General features: G+C 39.4%; 1 protein-coding gene and 1 long non-coding RNA gene across 2 annotated transcripts in view; one reads left to right on the forward strand and one right to left on the reverse strand.

Annotated features, from left to right (window-relative positions):
* HS6ST3 (heparan sulfate 6-O-sulfotransferase 3) overlaps positions 1 to 18445 on the reverse strand; it is a 274724-nt gene that overhangs the window by 108678 nt on the left and 147601 nt on the right. The window lies entirely within an intron of this gene.
* LOC128803790 (uncharacterized) lies at positions 1780 to 4771 on the forward strand. Its single transcript, XR_008435835.1, has 3 exons — positions 1780 to 1958; positions 4031 to 4112; positions 4633 to 4771. It is a non-coding gene; the product is annotated as an uncharacterized LOC128803790 (long non-coding RNA).

Raw genomic sequence — 18445 nt, forward strand, 5'->3', positions numbered from 1 at the left:
TTTCTATTTTTACCCTTACCCCCAATTTCTAAAAAAATGTGCAGTAAGGTCACACCTGTGCCCCTTAAAATATTTCAAAGTCACTAATTTTACTCCATATTTTGAGCACAGTACTTCCAACTACATCTGTACATTTGGTATTTACTAAGTCAGTCTGTGAAGATGGACAGAGACGTGTCAATTTATCCCTATCATCTCTTACATCCAGGCGAGGATGGACACAAAATGCCCTCTGGAAAGGCCATCCACTTAGACTTTCCTATCCTGCATATCCACATTTGGCAGGATCAGTCCTGTCCATCATTGTTGCACCAGAATACTGATATGGAGGTCTTGTACAAGAGCTTTTTGGACTTACCCTGCCAGTGTCCAAGTCATTACCTGCCTCTCAGTGAGTCACTGCCCCATGCCCATCCATCTCATTCATTTTTATCTGCTAAACTACTACCTGACCCCAGCATAAGCCACATTTTCATTCTGCCTAAGGACTCACCCTGCCATTTCTCTCTGGAGCACTTTCTCCCTGGCTGACCTTTATGCAGGGAAGCAAAGTGCAATCAAAGCCTTTCAACAGCATCCCCACTTTCCTTCAATTCTTCACGAAAACACATCTTTTGTGGTCTTCTGCAAAGCAAAACACCCTTGCACTAATGAGGCCAGTGGTTACTCAGGACTACTCAGTAACTACTCAGGACTACTGATTTGTACCTGCAGTTTTTCCCACATCACCCTCATAAACAAGAAACTCTGCTGTCATCAGGCTTCCTGAAGCAACTAAGAAAATGCATTTTGTTTACCTGTTGAATCCCTCCATAATCCTAAAATTGAAGCTCTCTGGTTGGTTTAAATTTTATTTGTAAATACAGCCTACGTGATTGTATAAACCTCAGGCTACGATGTACATTATTACAAATAGCTGTTGCAGCCTCCTGCTCCTGGGTAATAAAACTGATTTCTTTTTAAAGAGAAAAATTATAGCATTTCTCAATTCTCTGAAAAACTCAAAGGATTATCAGAGAATGAGAACATTTTGGTAAAGGCATTAGCAAACCATGCCTAGTGTTGCCACCACTTTTACAATTTCCCTGGAACTTCAGTAATTCTTTTAAAGACTCCTTTTGGAGTTAAAATAATTTGCAGTGATCTTTCTTTTCACATGAAACAAAGAGCTAAGTACCAATTTAGCTCACTAAAGCTTAATCATTAAGGTAAGGTGACTAATTTAGCACTAAAACCACCTCCAAAGTATCTTTTGCATCTCAGTTACCTAATCATGAAGGGGCCTATATTCCTCTGTTGACTAGAAGGGAAGTATAAGCAATTGCATCACTAACACAGGTACTAGCACCAAGTCAGTCAAAGCAAGGTGAGTATATGCCTCATGCTTGTGTCATCAAGCTTGAACCCAAGGTTTATGTGTTTCATAAATAAGAGGCAACTAAAATCTCAGCATTAACCATTAAAAAAAAATCCTTTCATTTTAGAGGCCAAGTAATAGCTTCAGACCCTACTCTGTGATCACCAATTTACCACATTTAGGAGAAAAATAGTAAGTCCCAGTGCTTTTGCAAAATAGTGTAATAGGATAATTTAAGACTGAGGATACAAGCTGGAGACACACTCTGTCTCCACTTCAGCAGAGCACAACACAGTTCAGCAGGCTAAGGCAGATGAAGAATGGAATCTCTGAGAGCTCTTGTTTTGATGTGAAGCTGAGCTCATTATGACATGCCTGAAAAGTCCCAGTTCCTAAGCAGAATTCTAGCCTGGGCTTGTCACTTATTTACATCAATTGAGCCCTTTGGCCTATTCCTTTCTCTGTGTATTTTATTTTATCACACACAGGGAGTAGTCACTGACCTCATTTGGACTACACTTTCCTCTCAATTGACTTTGAAGAAAAACTATATCAGCATCAATAGGCAAATTTACTGGTATCCACCCAAGCATGACAAAAGGTAAGAGCTCATGTTCCCCTGCCCCAGCATTCATCAAAGCCAGAGAGACACACACAAAAGAAAGGGCACACTCCAGTGACACACACCCAGTGATGGGAAGCCTGCCACAGTATCAGCCCAGTGCTTCTCAGTCACAGTACGTGGCAGTCACACAGGCTGCTTAGCTTAACCCCTGGAAAGCTGCTGATTTGCTGTAATGCATATTTAACAGCCACAGTCACTTTGAGAAACAAATTTTGTCCAGTTGGGCAGCTAGGTTAATAATGCCCACCTCTTCTCTTTGGCTGGCAAATAATTAATTTGATGAACATTATCAGTATTCAAACACTTGCTTAATTTCAGAAGGGAAAAATACAAATATTTCATATTATTTCTATTTTTTAGTAAAAAAAGACTAGAAACTAGAATTTAGAAAGATCAGAAGGGAGAAATAATAGAATAGAATAGAATAGAATAGAAGGAGAAAGTGCTGAGTCTGTTGGTTCAACACAAGCATTACTATTTTGGGAATTCTTCTTATCTGATTGAAGATTCAGAGAAGCTCCCTTTTTCATCTTTTCTTTTGCACTGGCAGAGGTGATAAAGGAATGAAGTGGGGGAAAAAAAAGATTACCCTGCACTGTTAAGCACACTACTGACTTTACAGGAGAAAAAGGAAAAACTGTCACCTAAAATTGGGTGTCCTGCTCAGAAGCAAAGCCTCTGATGTGTGCCACCCTGCAGAACCAAAGAACAGACCTAGTCAGATAACTCTGCGGAGCGCCGCTCATTAAAGGGAACCATCTCGGAACAGGTGGAGAAAGAACAGGCAGAAAGAACAGAACAGTCAGAGCAGCCCAGGCAGCAACAGAAAAAAAGCCACTTCTGTGACTTGCAAAAGAAGAGATTTCTTCTTCCTCCCCTTCCCAAAATTAGTAAATTTGTAGAAGAAAAAACAACAATTGGATAAAGGGGAGAACCGAACAGTAATTTAATGTATGACAGGGAATCAAAAACTCAAGACAAGGCAAGTCATGAACTAAAAGATGTAATGGAAGAACTGTGCTGGATTAGGCATTTCTGTGCCTGGTGGGCTTGTTCAGCATTTGAATCTGCTGAAAGACGTTCAGTATTTTTGGAGGGGCTGTGGGATTGGGCCAGGCTACCCTTCAGCTGGTTCAGGCTAAGATGTGTGGCCTCAAAAGGGTTCATACCAGCATAGCTCAGGGGAATGAATGAGCAGAAACTGATTTTTTTAATTGGTAGAGCTTCCTGAGACAGTATGCACTCTGCATAGAGAATGTTCTGTTTCTGCAGCTGACAATGGCAATTTCAGACAAGAAACAGTGAGGATGTGGGTGCTTAATGGCAAAATGTTGGTTCTGCAGACTTCAAGTTAAGCTGCTTCGTAGCATGGCAATTTTAACTTCATCTATTTAACACTGTTCCTAACACCTTGAAATTTTACATACTACAAAACCTGCAATTTTTGTTTCCTGCCACACTTTTAAACCAATATGCATTAAGGGAGTGCTCTGTAACACTTGGGCAATGACTTTCCGACACCACATCTGTGTGTCCCTCTGCAGCATGCCTGTAGAAGTCACACAGACCAATTCCATGCAGAGATCCTGGCACAAGCCCACTTGTATTCCTAAAAAGCAGTGTATGTTCCTCATGCATTAACCACCCACTACTGTGTCCTTTTATTTCCTTTCATGTCACATGCTTGACACGCCTGGCCAGCTCTAATGATGCATGGGATGGTGGAGCAGGGAGAAGGCTGTGGAATTCCTTGGCACGGTACTGACAGGAGCCTTTCTGGGAAGCATGAGCTCATGCTACACCCTTGCATCCAGAGCTTTCTGTCACATGGCTGTCACTGTATCTCATTGTATGGACTGATAAACTGGGACTTCATGAATTACAGAACTTTGATGTGGTATTTCTGGAAAATCATGAGATCTGCCACTTGGTCCTGTTGACCCCCTCACCACTGTAATTTTCATTTCTAGTTTTTTACAAAGCACCAACTAGCAACTGCTAGGAAACATGCTTTTGTTGACTAAAATGTCATGCTTAACCCCATCCAGGAGAGCACCCAGCAGAAATGCCTTGAAAAGCAATCAGCCCAGCTCCAAAAGCACATCTGGAACAGCATGGTGCTGCATCCTTGTGAGTAAGCAGAGATGAGGCCTGCAGAGATCACCTGTGATTTCCCTTGGTTTGTTTTTGTCCATCGATCCATCTACCTCTTAAACTGGCAAATCACTTATTTCATAACGACCACCACTATCAGAATGCATGTCAGTGTTCAGATGGAGGGGACATAAAATGATAAAAATTATGGTGAGATGAGAACACTTTTCTGGTTCTGAGAGGACAGACTTAGGTAGCTATTTTGTGTAATTTACATCACACTCTTCTTGGTTTCATAGCCATGTGAAGCAAAAGGAAAGGATGAGTGTTTGTTCCAAATTCATGGACAGATCTAAAATTAAAAGCCTAAAGTAAGACTGCAGCACCAGAGCTGACCATAAAAAAGCATGCCTGGGGGATGGTGTGCCCAATGTTCTCATGCTTCCAGTTATGGTAGTATCCCGACACAATTATCATCTACAACTAGAACCCACTTGAACCCACCCAAGGGAATAGCCCAGTGAATTCTCTAGTTTATCACCTTATCTCTCAATAGATGGCAATCTACTGGGACCACACCACTGCCTGACCCACAGCTCCCATCTCTCAGCATGCTTCCCAACAACTGCATAGGCGTTTACGCCACCCAGGAAAACGGGACACTGCGGAGCTCCAAACTGCACTTCACCGCACCAAATGATAAACACATGCATGTGTATTCCATATATTATAATTTTTCTAGATTTTTCAAAACTATATTGCTTGACCCTATCCTCTGGTGATACCCATAATTGCAAAAATCTCAAGTGTACACTTCAGCTGTCTTTGTCTGTTGCTGAGTTTTTTGGGGTTAATGTTTCTATAACACCATAGAAGTTGATGCATAGGACCAGGTGCTCACACAAGCCTCAAGAAGAACTGTTTTATTCACTGACTGAGGAAATTGTACCTGATGTGTGTCAGGACAGGGTCCTATCTGTGTTCCAGGTGGTAACACCTGAATTCTCTGCCTCGGGAGAAGAAAGTAAATAATCCACCATCCTAAGCTGCTCTTCAATATGCAGAAAGCTGGTTGCTTATATAACCCCCAGTAATTGAGAAGCCCTTCATTTGTCCATCTAAGTAAGCTTTTATTCTCAGAGCATTCCTCACCCATCTATCTCCAAGTGTGACACAACAAGCTACAGCTCGCTGCTTTGCATGTTACCAGAGCACAAAGACCCTGGGACATTTCCTGCACCATTTTTTGATCAGAGGAAAAGACTTTTTTGTCTCTTTTAGATTTAGCAATCATCCCAGGTACCAGGTTGACCCAAATCAGTAGCAGCAACAAGACCATCTAAACTTATGCCTGACACAGCACAAGTCAAATCAAGGGTGTAATTCTGAGCGATGCTCACTATGGCATGGTGCAGTGCTGGTCAGCAACTGACTTGTAAATTGACCATAGGTCTGTAGATCAAATCAAACATTTAATTATCTTGTATTTTGCATGAAATCATTACATCTCCTATAATCACCACCTGTAAAATTACTGTAGGGATAGGGAACTTTATAACCATCCCTGAGGCAGCCAAGCATTTTATTCTGCCTCCTTGGTATCATTCATGTCTTACATTCCCATTAAGCAGCCAGGTCTGACACCTGTCTCTTTAACCCACTCCCATGGATAACCACATACATCTGCATGTAAATGATTAACACTCCCCTCTCGTGAAGCCACACATCTTTGCGCTCCAGTGAGAATAACTGCTTAATACTATTGCAAATAATAAAATGTGTCATTCAATCCTTGTAATAAAAGCTTAAACTCCAATGTGAGGTGACGTGGGTGTAAGTCAACATCAGCAATTTGGACTCGAAGGCAGTTTAACGCTATTCATAGGTTCAAAGATGAGTAAATCTTCTCTTCTGGCTCCTATACTCTACCATCATCCCGGTAATCAGACTTCTGCTAACAATAACCTACTCGAACCCCACAGGGATCATTCTTCTTTGTCTACTTTCTCCTCTTAATTTTGGCACATAAATTACACTAGCTTTGGTTGACAGGGAAAAATGCAAAGCTGATGTGTAGAACCGTGTAAATAACCCATGTATAATAGCTTCTAAAAAGTTTACTTCTTCAGTCATCTTTACTGTTTGGCACATGTAACCTCACAAAGGAGTACAATATTCCAGAAGACATTTACCAGTGAACTCTTATCCAACTGTAGTGTATCTGTACTTTCATTTTTTAGCACAGTGAAGGTTTCTAACATACATTCAGACAAGTGTTGTGCCCTCTGCCACAGACTTCCCTGAATAACTGAGCTCCAGAGGTGAATGCTTCTCCTAACTGTATCCTACCATGAGATACTAATATAAGCAAGGGAGAAATCCTGAGGAAACATAGATACTGTTTTAAATTGGGCTGGTATTATTTAGTTGGAAAACAGTTTTTCATTGTATTTCTTCATTCTCGTAGGATAGTAGGATTTGTTTCTAGTTCTAAAAATCTATTCATAGATCCATGATGCATGTCCTTCCCTTCTTCCACTAGAATGATATGTTCTTAAACTGAGCTCATACTGTATTTTATGCTTCACAACTGCTGCTAGAAATGTTCTTGCTCTTTTCCCAAGATCAAGCAAGCCTTTGCTAGAGGGAATGCTTACAGGTGCAAAGAAACCAGATCTCCTGCCCTCAAAGTGCTCCTAATTCTGGGTGCAGGAGCAGTGACATATGGCTCTTGCACCTTTGTGATGCCATTTTTTAAAGAAGAAAACTACAATAATCAAATCAAACTGGTAAATTTACTGAAACAACAATAGGAAAGGACATTCAGAAAGATAGGCGAGTATCGCCTTACAGGGAGGAAGTGCCATACCAAAGCATTTCAAGTGTTATCCAACTACTACTTACACAGACCTTTTTGTGAAAACAGTCTCATTGCCTGCAGTTTATCAGCCTTGCCCAGCCTACCCAAAAGGTGATCTAAGGGCTCATATGCCATTTCCACGGGAGATGGGACATTAAAATAAAATATATTCCAGCTCTTTGATTCCCATTGATTTTGTGGGTAATACAATAACCAGAATGAGATAGCTGAAACCAATAAAAACTGATTTATAGCATTAAAGGCATTCTTTATAGCACTTATTTATGGTACATTACATCTGAAATCCAATTTCACAGGCTGCTGTTTGAAACTTTCTGTTCAATCATAAATACACTACATACAGCATAGCTCAGTGCCACAGAGTCAGATTACACAAATGCCTATGTTCCCAGAAGGAACTGCATTTCTACTGTAAATGAGTTTGACAGTAATTTTTCCCAACCAACTTCAAACCAAAAAGTTCCAGGCAGCAGTCAATAAATTTAGAATATATGGTTACTCCTTTAGTCATAATAAACAACTATTTATTAATGTATTTCAGTTATTGTAAAGGCATTAACAGAAATCACAGAAAACAAACTTGGCATATGTTGCATGATAAACTACTGAATACCTTTAACTATTGTAGCAGGGACACTGTTTTAAAGGCACACACTAGCAGACATGTGTTCCACTCCCATTAATGGGAATGGGAATGCTACAATCCTTATCGTCTAATTTTCAAAGAGTGAAAAAAAAGGAGACCCCTCAGTGTATCTCAAAGCTGCTCACTTCAAAGGAACATACCACATTCAGGTCACTTACTATAATCACTGTCAAGAAAAGGGCAAAAAATCAGATCTGACTTTTACAGAGACACTGTCATTTGAATCTGGAGCAAGTTCTTATTTATTTGAAAAGACTTTTCCCTGAAAGTTAAATCACTGCAAACTATGTATGTCAGGCTTTACACAAATCTAAGTTGAAAGATGCTTTCTCTCTGTCTCTGATATGAAGGCAGACTTTGTCTTTGCGTGATGTTTCCTTTCTTGGTTATAAAAGATTATTTTTAAAGATGGAATTACATTGACATGTTACAAAACAGAGTACCTGTAGTGTTAGTAACTAAAAAACTAATTGACAAAAAAAAAATCATATTGTGCCACATGACGTTTTGCTCCTCTAGGGACCCAACTCCATGGAGAAATAGAGCAAGACAAAATTGTATCTCCAAACATACAGGAGTACTTCTGACCTTTGACTCTTCAGCTATAAAGCCACAGACTCCTGCAGGGAATAGAAAATATATCAATATTGTAGAAGCAGACAGTGGCTGGAGACCTAGTGGGAGCAACAAAAAAATGTTGACTGGTATACGTTTTGGGGGTAGGGAGGGGAGGACAGAAAAGGAGAACTCAAATCCCAGGTTTCCAGCTGAGAGCAGACCTGACCTGACACATGTACTTTACTCAAACTTCTACAGGAAGCAGAAGGGAGGGAAGGATACTTTCAGTAAGGAAACTTGAGACTGCAAAGTATTAATAATTTAATATCCTGACTTGCACCTCCAGAACACCAATTCAAATCCACGTCAGTGGTGACCCAAACTTATTAAATTGGCCTGCATGTTGAAACAATCTGATAGACTTAATTGGTTTCTAGTGTATGTGAAATAAAGCTGGCCACCACCTTTGACAGTCGTAGCAAACTTTACAATGGTTGAAGGCAACAGATGAGAAAAACTCCCCCAGAAGGGTCTCCCCCCTCCAATGCACACTAAACAGCTCCCAGGAGAGACACTCCCTCGTACCATAAACAAAAGGAACCTACGTTGCATTAAAGCACTGTAAAAATATACCAACGAGAATTCATCAGTGTTTGGTATTTTTCCAAAGAGTAATTACTGTATAACATGGATATTTATTTAGTTTTGGGTGGTTTTGGGTGGTTTTACCGCTGAAAGAAAGGTTTGGCCAATAAAACCACATCTTGAGCGAGACTACACATTTGGCTGACGTGGATATGAGCAACCATTTGACATCTTGTATTCTTCTAGATTATAACCCAGATCCTACAGCTGCAGCATAGTGGACCCAAGGATAAAAAGGGGCAGAATGGAAAAGAACTGCAGATTCCATAATCCAGGTCCTGGTCACAGGCAGAAAAACCTTCTGTTTTTCTTGACATAATTTAAAATGACTTATACCTGAGAAAATACATAACTTTACACCATCTTAGAAAGCTTCTGGACCTAAAACACAAACTTTGGAGCCTTGTGGAAAACAACATTTACATACATTTCACTGAAATGAAAAAAATATCATAACACTTATTCTGAGTTTTAATGAAATAAAATTAATTAGCCTTGATCACAAACTATTTACATACAAATTGAGATCTCACTTCAAGACAAGACATACCTAAGTCTGTATTTCCAATTTTAATGATGTCTCCAGACCAAAGCCCCTTCCATAGTCTTCCTGCATAAAATGAGCAGAACAGCTACAGAAATTATTTTTTCAATTTTTCAGCAACCCAGAGTTTTGCTTACAATGCAGTTTAATTTGTAAAAGAATTTATGATGAGTCTGCTCAGCATATTAAATGCAGCATGCTAGTACTTTGATGACCTTTTCCATGGAAAAATGTCTCCACCCAATCCACGAAACAAAAAACCCTACAAATCCTGTGATCTGTCTTAAGGACAAAATAATAGGGGTAGTAAAATTTTGCAAATTACAGAAAACATTTCAGTTACTTGATCAAAATTTAAAAAAGGCCTGAGGTCACTAGAAATACTTCATTTAAATAAGTGTACAATATTAAACATATTGTATACAATGCAGAAAGCTTAGAAAAGTACTTAGAACACTCATATTTCTGAATGCTTCACTAAACCATTCTAATGGGAAAAGAGTGAAATTTATATTGGATAGTTCACTGACAAGTCCCACTTTATACAGAAGTTCAGTTAAGATGACGGAATGAATTGGAAAATTAATTAAAACAATAAATCTATATTTTATGTTATAGATTGCAAACATGTTCAGTTCCAGTAAAGTACACTCTTTGAAAAAGAATATAGAAGCATCAGAGGGATCCAAAATTACAGTGATAATGGTAAAAGACATGAGAATATTATTTAAGCAGATAATTTACTAAAACAATAAATTATGTTACATTTTTATGCTTTTCCTATAAGACAAGATGAAATTCAAAAATAATACATTTAAGTCTAATTAAAGGATCTTGAAAAAAAGATTAAATACAATACATTCCCACAAGATAAAGAGCAATCTAGGCTGCTATAAACACAAAAATACAATCCAAAACCACTATGGAGTATGATAATTCCTTGAAATTACCCAAATGCCTTTTTGTTATTTTCTGTTAAATGAAATGCATAGCTCCTTACACATGCAGAAAGTGACAAATGTAATGCTGGCACAGCTGTAATGTTTCACACGGACACACAGCTTTTCTCTGGATACCTGAATAGGAAATTAATAGCATAACAGACACCAAAGTTAACACCTCACGAAATCTAGCTCTACTTGCTTAACCAAAGGAAAGCAACAAAGAATTGCAAAATGGAGTCAGCTGCAGCAGAAATTCAAATTTCACTGTCCTGCCTATGGATGGGTGGACAACAGGGCACACTAAACCTCTTCAGCAAATCCTTAGTCTCCAAAATAAGGGCATTTCCCTGGAAACACAAGTGTTTTCTCTGTTTATCCTTTGTGTTCACTGTTATCAGGCTTCAGAAAACTTACTAAAAAAAGGCAGAAAAATAACAGAAATGGAACCAAGTCTGGATAAAACCTCTTGAGTTCTCAGATTCCGTTTCCTTGAATAACAGTTACTTCTCCCATGCCTCATCTCATGAATGGATCATGCCCTGTTTCAATAACAGCCAAGAGGGCAATTAGACGTACAACAGCTGTACAGCCCAGGATAGATGTCAAAGATGTTCTGTATGTGAAAACAGAATATGTATGTGAAATCTGTATGTGAAAACTTCTCACAAGAGAAGTTCAAAGATGAAGAAAAGAGGCACATTGTACATTTTACACTGAAGAATGGCACATAAATCTCAGAGCACGTTACCTAGAATCCCACCTAACCTCAGAGATGTCGGAAGTCTTGACAACACTGCAAAAGGAGGGCCAGCATCTAATTCTCTGTCCCACCAGTAGCTCCATTTTCTTCTGTGTTTATCCCATCCAGTCCAGACTGGACAAAGCAAAATGATTTTTGGGGGGATTTTCAAAGCACCTGAAAAGGCTCTGCTGCAATAAACAACAACAGGGCTTTATAGCAAGAAACTGAGTAGGCAGGTGAATGCCACGGCAGGCAACAGGCAGCCACGGGGCCACACTGGAGAGGGCCAAGTCTGCTCAGGCAGTGTCAGAGAACTGCAGGGAAGAGGAAGATGAACCATGTGCCTTTTTGGCCACAACACTGTCTGAGAGCAGTTCCTACAGTAAACTATCCTCAAGCAAGGTGAACCCATACTCAATAAAACCATCTGCCTCTAGGAATGTGATGCATACCCCAGGAATGCCTCCCTCTGGAAAAGACAACACGTGACTGCTACAATGACGATCATCAAAACTAGATGCCTTAGAAATGGGACAAAAGGTGGAGAGATGGTCCAGGGCCAGCACGAGAAGGGCATCAAAACCATTGGGAGGAACATTTTTACATCTCTTGTGTCAGAGTTACACAGTCTCAAAATCCTCTGGGGCTGCAAGAAGGAAAGGGGCACAGACTCCAAAATGGCCCCACAGTGCCCTCCTGCTTCAGAGTCTGAGACAGCTGGAGTCTGACAAGCCATCACTGGCAAAAACCCAGCCCAAACCTTTTCACTGTTATTTGGTTCCAACTTTCAGGGAAATCTAAAATGTACATTTTCCCTAAGTTCTAAAAGACGACTAAAAGACCTTTACCAATGTTTTCCCACTGGTATGTGGAGGAAAGTCTGAAAATCATAGTAATAAAAGTAAACAGCACTCACCACTTCAACCTGAATTGACAGTACTTCAACCCCCCATAAAAAGACCTGTCTTGCATTAAGGTAGAAGTATAAGGAAAGAAGGGAGAATGCACTAAAAAGCAAATTTAAAATAGTATCCTAAATGCTCCAGAGCTATTTTTGATGCATATTATACATTTTCCTAATTTTTCCTTTTCATTAGTCTCAGTTCAATACTGTGCAATCTACTATAATTCAGGGAATTAAAAAATGTCAGTCTCAGCAAATCAGGGTTAAGATTTAATAGAATAATGTTGAAGCACACAATAAACAATTATAATTATTAAAGCAAACTAGACTTTATATTTCATTTTCATTTATTTCACATCTAAAGACTTTATTATGTTTTATTTACTAATGCATTAGACTGAAAAATTTGTAAAGCACTTTGAATTATTGATGGGACTTAAGTTTTCCAGTGTGCTCAACATATTTCTGGCCTCATAATTGAAAGCCTAGAGGTTCTGAATTTGTTCATGTAACTCCTATCCAGCTGTTAGAAAGAGAAAAGAAGGGAGACTCCTCAGATCAGCCACCATCATGCAACACAGAATCATCACAGAATCATCATAGAATCAGAGAATGGTTTGGGTTGGAAGGGACTTTAAAGATCATCTAGTTTCAACTTCCCTGACATGGTCAGGGACACCTTCCACTAGAGCAGGTCACTCAGAGCCCCATCTTGCCTGGCCTTTCCAGGGATAGGGCATCTACCTATATGAGACAGGGAAGTTTAACCTTGATTTTACAGTCTAAAATTACAAATCTCAATAGTAGCTGCCAAGGGGAGCTACCTCCTACACACTGAGTATGGGACACAGAGTATTTCCTTTTGTCTCTGGAGTATAGGTAATCACAGAGGGCCACATGCTATCATTAGAAATCTTGCATATTTGGAGGGCTTCACTACTTCTGCAAAATGTTATCAACTTTTAATGAGAGAATCTCTGCGGCAGAGTGATTTTTTTTCTTATTAACCGCAACAATTAAACAAAATATACTTGCTTGTTAACTCTAAATCTTTCAGGGAACATGTGTCATATTATGAAAATTATAAATTCTCACTTTTAACTGACTTTTCCCTAATTAATAACCATAGTGCTTCTTGTGTTTTTATGGCCACTATTAATGAAGTCCATGAACTCATTGAAATTGGGAAAGCTACTGCATGCCAAAAAATGCTTCATAATTATTCTAAGTTGATTAATAATTTTTATAGCCAGGTAGATCAAAGCCAATTCACTTAACTTTCAATTAGAAGTATTTTTAAATGTTACTGTTTGCAGCAGTTGTACCAGATGGCAACCAAGATGCCCTGCTCTTTTTGAAAGTTCACAACATCCCTTTCACCAGTCATCTTCTGTACTGTAATCCAGGATTAAATATTTCTGAGTTTCTTTGACTGATAAAACAAGTCACATCTACTTAGAAAAAATATTGCCTAATATGCACAAGCTTGTAAATATCTTTAAACTGCATCAATAATCGTCCATATTTTTAAGGCAATTTTTAATGTTTATATCGTCATCAAGCTCATAGGGGCTTGAAAGAATTAAAAGAATAAAAATAAGTATCTGGCTTCAAGTAATGAGCTGCAGAAACAGCACAGAGGTGTGTAATCAGCACAAGTGAAGCCAGTGCCTGAGGAACAAATCTTAGTAATCTGTTGAAGCTTCTGCTGAACAATGAAGTTCTCTGGAGCTGTCTTGCAGTTAGGGAAGTGAGATCACATTCCCATCTTCCCATCAACCCCACATGACTCACTAGGATTTATTTGAGTTATACTGCTTGAACTCTGACTGTAGGAGCAGCAGTGTACAACTGGGCAGGTATAAGCTCACTTTGACTGTGCCTTTCTAATGCGATGAGGTGGGTGTACAGCAAGCTCTGGAATTTTCAATGATGTTTGTATTGAAAAATTTCATCCCATGCACAAACCCTTTGGATAATGATGATGTATTGCCAAGAAGCTTCATGGGTTCCCACTCTACGCTCTGCAGTTTCTTGACTGCAGAACTGAAGATGCAGGCAGGAGACTGACCTTCTCTGTTGATTTCCCTGCAGCCATATGCTAGAAAATGCTCCCACTGAACTTCTCAGAGTCCAAGGAGAACTCATACTTCACTTTTTTCTCTTCCTAACAAATGCCCAGCAGAATAACCTGGACAGAGATGGCAGAAGGCTGACAAGGTGAACAACAAGGCATGACAGTGCCAATTTGTCCAAACTGGACAAAATATATTTTCAGGCAAGTCATTTTCCTAAACCAAACAAATGCTGAAACTGCCCATTATGAAAGGGAAATGCTCTCACACAGAGCAAGAAATCCAGGAAGAAGCATTTCAGCCCATGAATTTTTAAATATTCTTTTCTCCAAAAGAAGGCGAGGGAATGAGGAAGAGCTTGAGTTCCAGCAAAACTGAACTCAGAAGGAGGAATTGAAGGATAAGATCCTATTTCACAAATAGTGCTAAAGTAGGATGGTAAGATAGTTCAAACTGAATTGCATAATAGCAAACAGTCTGCCTCTAGGCAGAAGCACTGTGCAGCCTGCAATTTATGCTGTGAGGGAAGAGAACTGCAGAAAAACCTCATGAAATCAAGTGATTAGTCAATAAAATGGCAAGTGAAATTCAGTGTAAACAAATGTAGTACACATGGGGAAAACAGTAATCTGAACCATGCATTCAGCCTAGCAATGAGATCTTAATGGGCTGTTTCCACTAGAATTGAGACTGTGGATAACAGGAATTTTTATGAAAACATAAGCTCTGGACTGATCACCTGCATTTACTCCAGGGTTGGTGGGTCATCCAAACCAGATGCCTTTCTCTTAAAACAATGTATTCAAATGTCCTCCTGTAACATATTTTTGTTGCAAACATCAGATTCTAAGGCGTTGGCTGTAATTTGCTTTGTGTTTCTGCAATATAACCATAATTACACTGGAAAGATTAAAATGCTTTATTAGGCCTATTTAGGTAAATCCGACTATGCAGTTTATTATCTTCAAATAATATTATGGTAAATAATTCTTCAGCCATCCTCCCATCTTAAAAATAACATCAGAACACTTAAGATTACTCCCTCTTTTTTAAAAAATGCAAACATATCCAGGACTTACCCTTCACCAAAAGGGCAAGGTTACCCTTCCCCTACTACCTTGAAATGCTTATTCATTAAAAAAACACTCCCTGGAAAACTTTCACAAAACAAAGGAGCACTGCTTATTTGGTTAGGCAGAGCAGTAATGCATATTTACAGAACTATGAGACTCAAATACTGTCTGCTGTTGCAGCAAAGCCCAAAATTTAGGTCCAGTCTCAGAGCACACTGGCAACCACAGTGACTCCTTCTCCATTGCCCCTGTTTGGTACGAAAGAGGAGAAAAAGAAAGAGATGAAAGAATGTTTTGCACAAGCTTCATGCTACTGAGCCTGTCAACTCTGCTAATCTCAGCAAGGAGAAGGGTCAGAGCAGCCTAGGAGCTATTCAAAGTGTTCAAAATCAGTTTGGATGGGGCCTTGAGCAGCCTGATCTACTAGAAGATGTCCCTGAACATGGCAGAGGGGGGTTGAACTAGATGAACTTTGAAGGTCTAACCCAAATGATTCCACAGTTCCGTGTTTCCGTTGAAAATGAAGACTTCAGCAGCAACAACCCAGGAGGTCCATGCAAGCAGGCAGAGTAAGCAGAACACAGCACACCTTCCCCATTCACTCTCCTACTCAGGGCAGGGGACTGCCCAGAAGAACGGGAGGGAGGACAGTAACAGGACCCCACTCTTCATTCCCCCTTTGCCACTCCATAGCAACATTAGGACCACTGTTGAAGACAGACAAGAGCAAGTAGGAAAACCTGGAATTACAGCAAAGGTTAACAGGAAAGGTGTAGCTCATGCCATTTGTCGTATTATGCTTTGTCTTTTCCTCTTCCTGAACAACTGCCCTCTCCCTGCATAGAAAGGAAACCCTTTTCATTATGAGGTAGGTTTGTGCCATGAAAAATCTAATGAGTAGATGAAACAGCAATTCATTATCTATTTAAATATTGCAGTGGGTTAATCCAGCAAATGAAAATGGAGCATGAAGCAGATGGCCCTTTATAGTTCTCATGATTTCTTAAATATTCCCTCCCAGTGTACAGTCATTCTTGTATTTAACATGAAATGCACAGCTTTCACCATGTGCACATTATGCAACCATTCATACAACCTCATAAATGTTACATCTTATAGAGCAATTATTTTTTATGCCTTTTTTTAGAGGAAAAGCTGTATCATGTCACAGCAAAGTATTCTTAGATGTCTTGAAATAATTTAAGGTAGCCACCAATAGCAAATCATAAGTCCACTAAATGCAAATATTTGCTCAACCTACTTTTCGGACGGATATTAATATTCTGGGTTCAAAAAATAACACAGAAAAAGAATTTTGACATTGGATTTGGGTATAATATTTCAACTGTTTAGTATCTTGCAGAATACATGCCAGGAAAATAGGTATCTGAGCTCCTCTCTGCTTCATTAGAGCAATTACTGTCCATACTGAAATAGCAACTGCTGCTTTGGATTTCACAAAAATCTATTCTCTGCCACTGAAAAAAAAAATGTAAAAATCAGTGATTGTCTCTTAGTTGTTTGCATACGTGACAATCCAGTCCAAAGCTGTCCATATTCCCTGCAAAAAACAGATTATGCAAATACTTTAAAAAATACACTTCCTCAATACTGTGACCCACATAAAGTGAAAAATTTCTAAAAATAATTTTTGTTATTAAAATGCACTAAGATGATAACACACCAAATGCAATTAATATACCACAAATTAAATCTGTTGTGTGCAAAAAGCCAACAAGAGTCTCATATACCATCTAATCTCAATTACAAGTAAAGCAGTACTTATACACATATTTTGTAATGGGGCATTGCCCTCCAGATAAAAAACACAATGTAACTATTATCAAGTTTTATACTTTTGTTCCTTTTTAAACTACTATATTGGTACTAAATACCACAGTGTAATCCAATGTGCAAACAAGTGCAGCACCCAGGGGCAGACAGGAATGCCTAGACAGAGCCAGAAGAGCCTCCATGGAAAAGAAGCTGGGAGAAGCGAGGAAAAAGTCTGAAAAAGGACCTGGCCACAAAGAAGAGACAAAGCAGGACAGGTCAGAAGTGTTTGGTAAAAGGCAGCAGGGACGTGGGCACCCAGAAGCACACCTTGTTCCAGAGCTGGAATTAACCCCAGGATTTCCAGCACAGTAAGCCAGTTTGTATGAGGCAATTGAAAAAGTCAACCAGAGAAAGTAGCTGCTGACTGCTAATTTAGTTTCAGCAGCAAAGCTCTGAACTGTGCATCTCAAATTTTTTAATCCTTACGATGACCTATTTCTGTACTGAATTATTTGCTGCTTTCCTCCTAATGGATCCTCTAAAAGTACTGGAAAGTGCAGGCACAAAATTGTGTTGAAACAACCTTGTGATGACTTTAAGTCAAGCACTCCAGAGATATGACAGCAGGAATCTGGTTTCGTCTGCCAATTTAACTTGCTCCCCTCCATGCACACAAACTGTAATTTGGTCCTTAATTGTCCCATCAGAGTAGTTCATGGAGGCTGGATTCAAATGTTGGGATCTGTTTGCAGACTGATGCCCAACAAATTCCTGAAGCAGCCGTCTGGCTGTAAGTGACAGTTTCTGACAGGCACAGGAGGAGATATTTGGCTTTTTAGGCAGATGTTTTGCAGTGACTGAAAACCAAAAAGGTCAGCTGAAAACATCCTTAGGATAGGTAAAACCACCTGACAGGCACAGCAACTGCAGCACGCCGATACCTGCCCAAATGCACCTCTTTACTCCACTGTTTGCAAGCAAACCTGATGTGCTGGAAAGCAAATTGTTGCAGACGTTTTGTACCAAAGGCATGTAATGACAAAAATAATATCAGCAAGGTGTCAGAAGAAACCATTGTGGGGTTTGGGGAATACAAAGAGACATTGCACTGATCCTCCTATCACAGTCACATGTTTTTCTGCTGATATGAATCCACATGAGGAAGTCTCCAGGCTAAGTTGATTCTTGAAGCACCTGAAGGTTGAGTTTGAAATAAGTAAAAAGCTCTTAGAGTGCTCATAAGATTTCTTATCATTACATGGTATTTTACAAAGCAAAGAATTTAAAAAGGTCCTACTTGCCTAATTGTGATCAAGTCAAGCATAATAATTTCCCCTGTAGTTCCTCAGTGGCCCAATCCCTTAGATCACAACAGGCAAAACATCGCTGAAGCACCGACAGAACTCACAAATTTGTGAGGCAAACAAATCTCACTGTGATCAGGAAAAGAAATTTTTTCTCACGTGGCCAAGATTATAAAAAAATACTAAGGCAATTATGGAGAACAGGTTGAAGAAGACTATCATAGCAAGTTACCATATTGGCGGGAATGCCATGCTATCTAGTGAAAAAGCAAGGAAG

Source organism: Vidua macroura, chromosome 2 (assembly GCF_024509145.1).
Source record: "Vidua macroura isolate BioBank_ID:100142 chromosome 2, ASM2450914v1, whole genome shotgun sequence".
In the NCBI taxonomy this organism is placed as follows: Eukaryota; Metazoa; Chordata; class Aves; order Passeriformes; family Viduidae; genus Vidua; species Vidua macroura.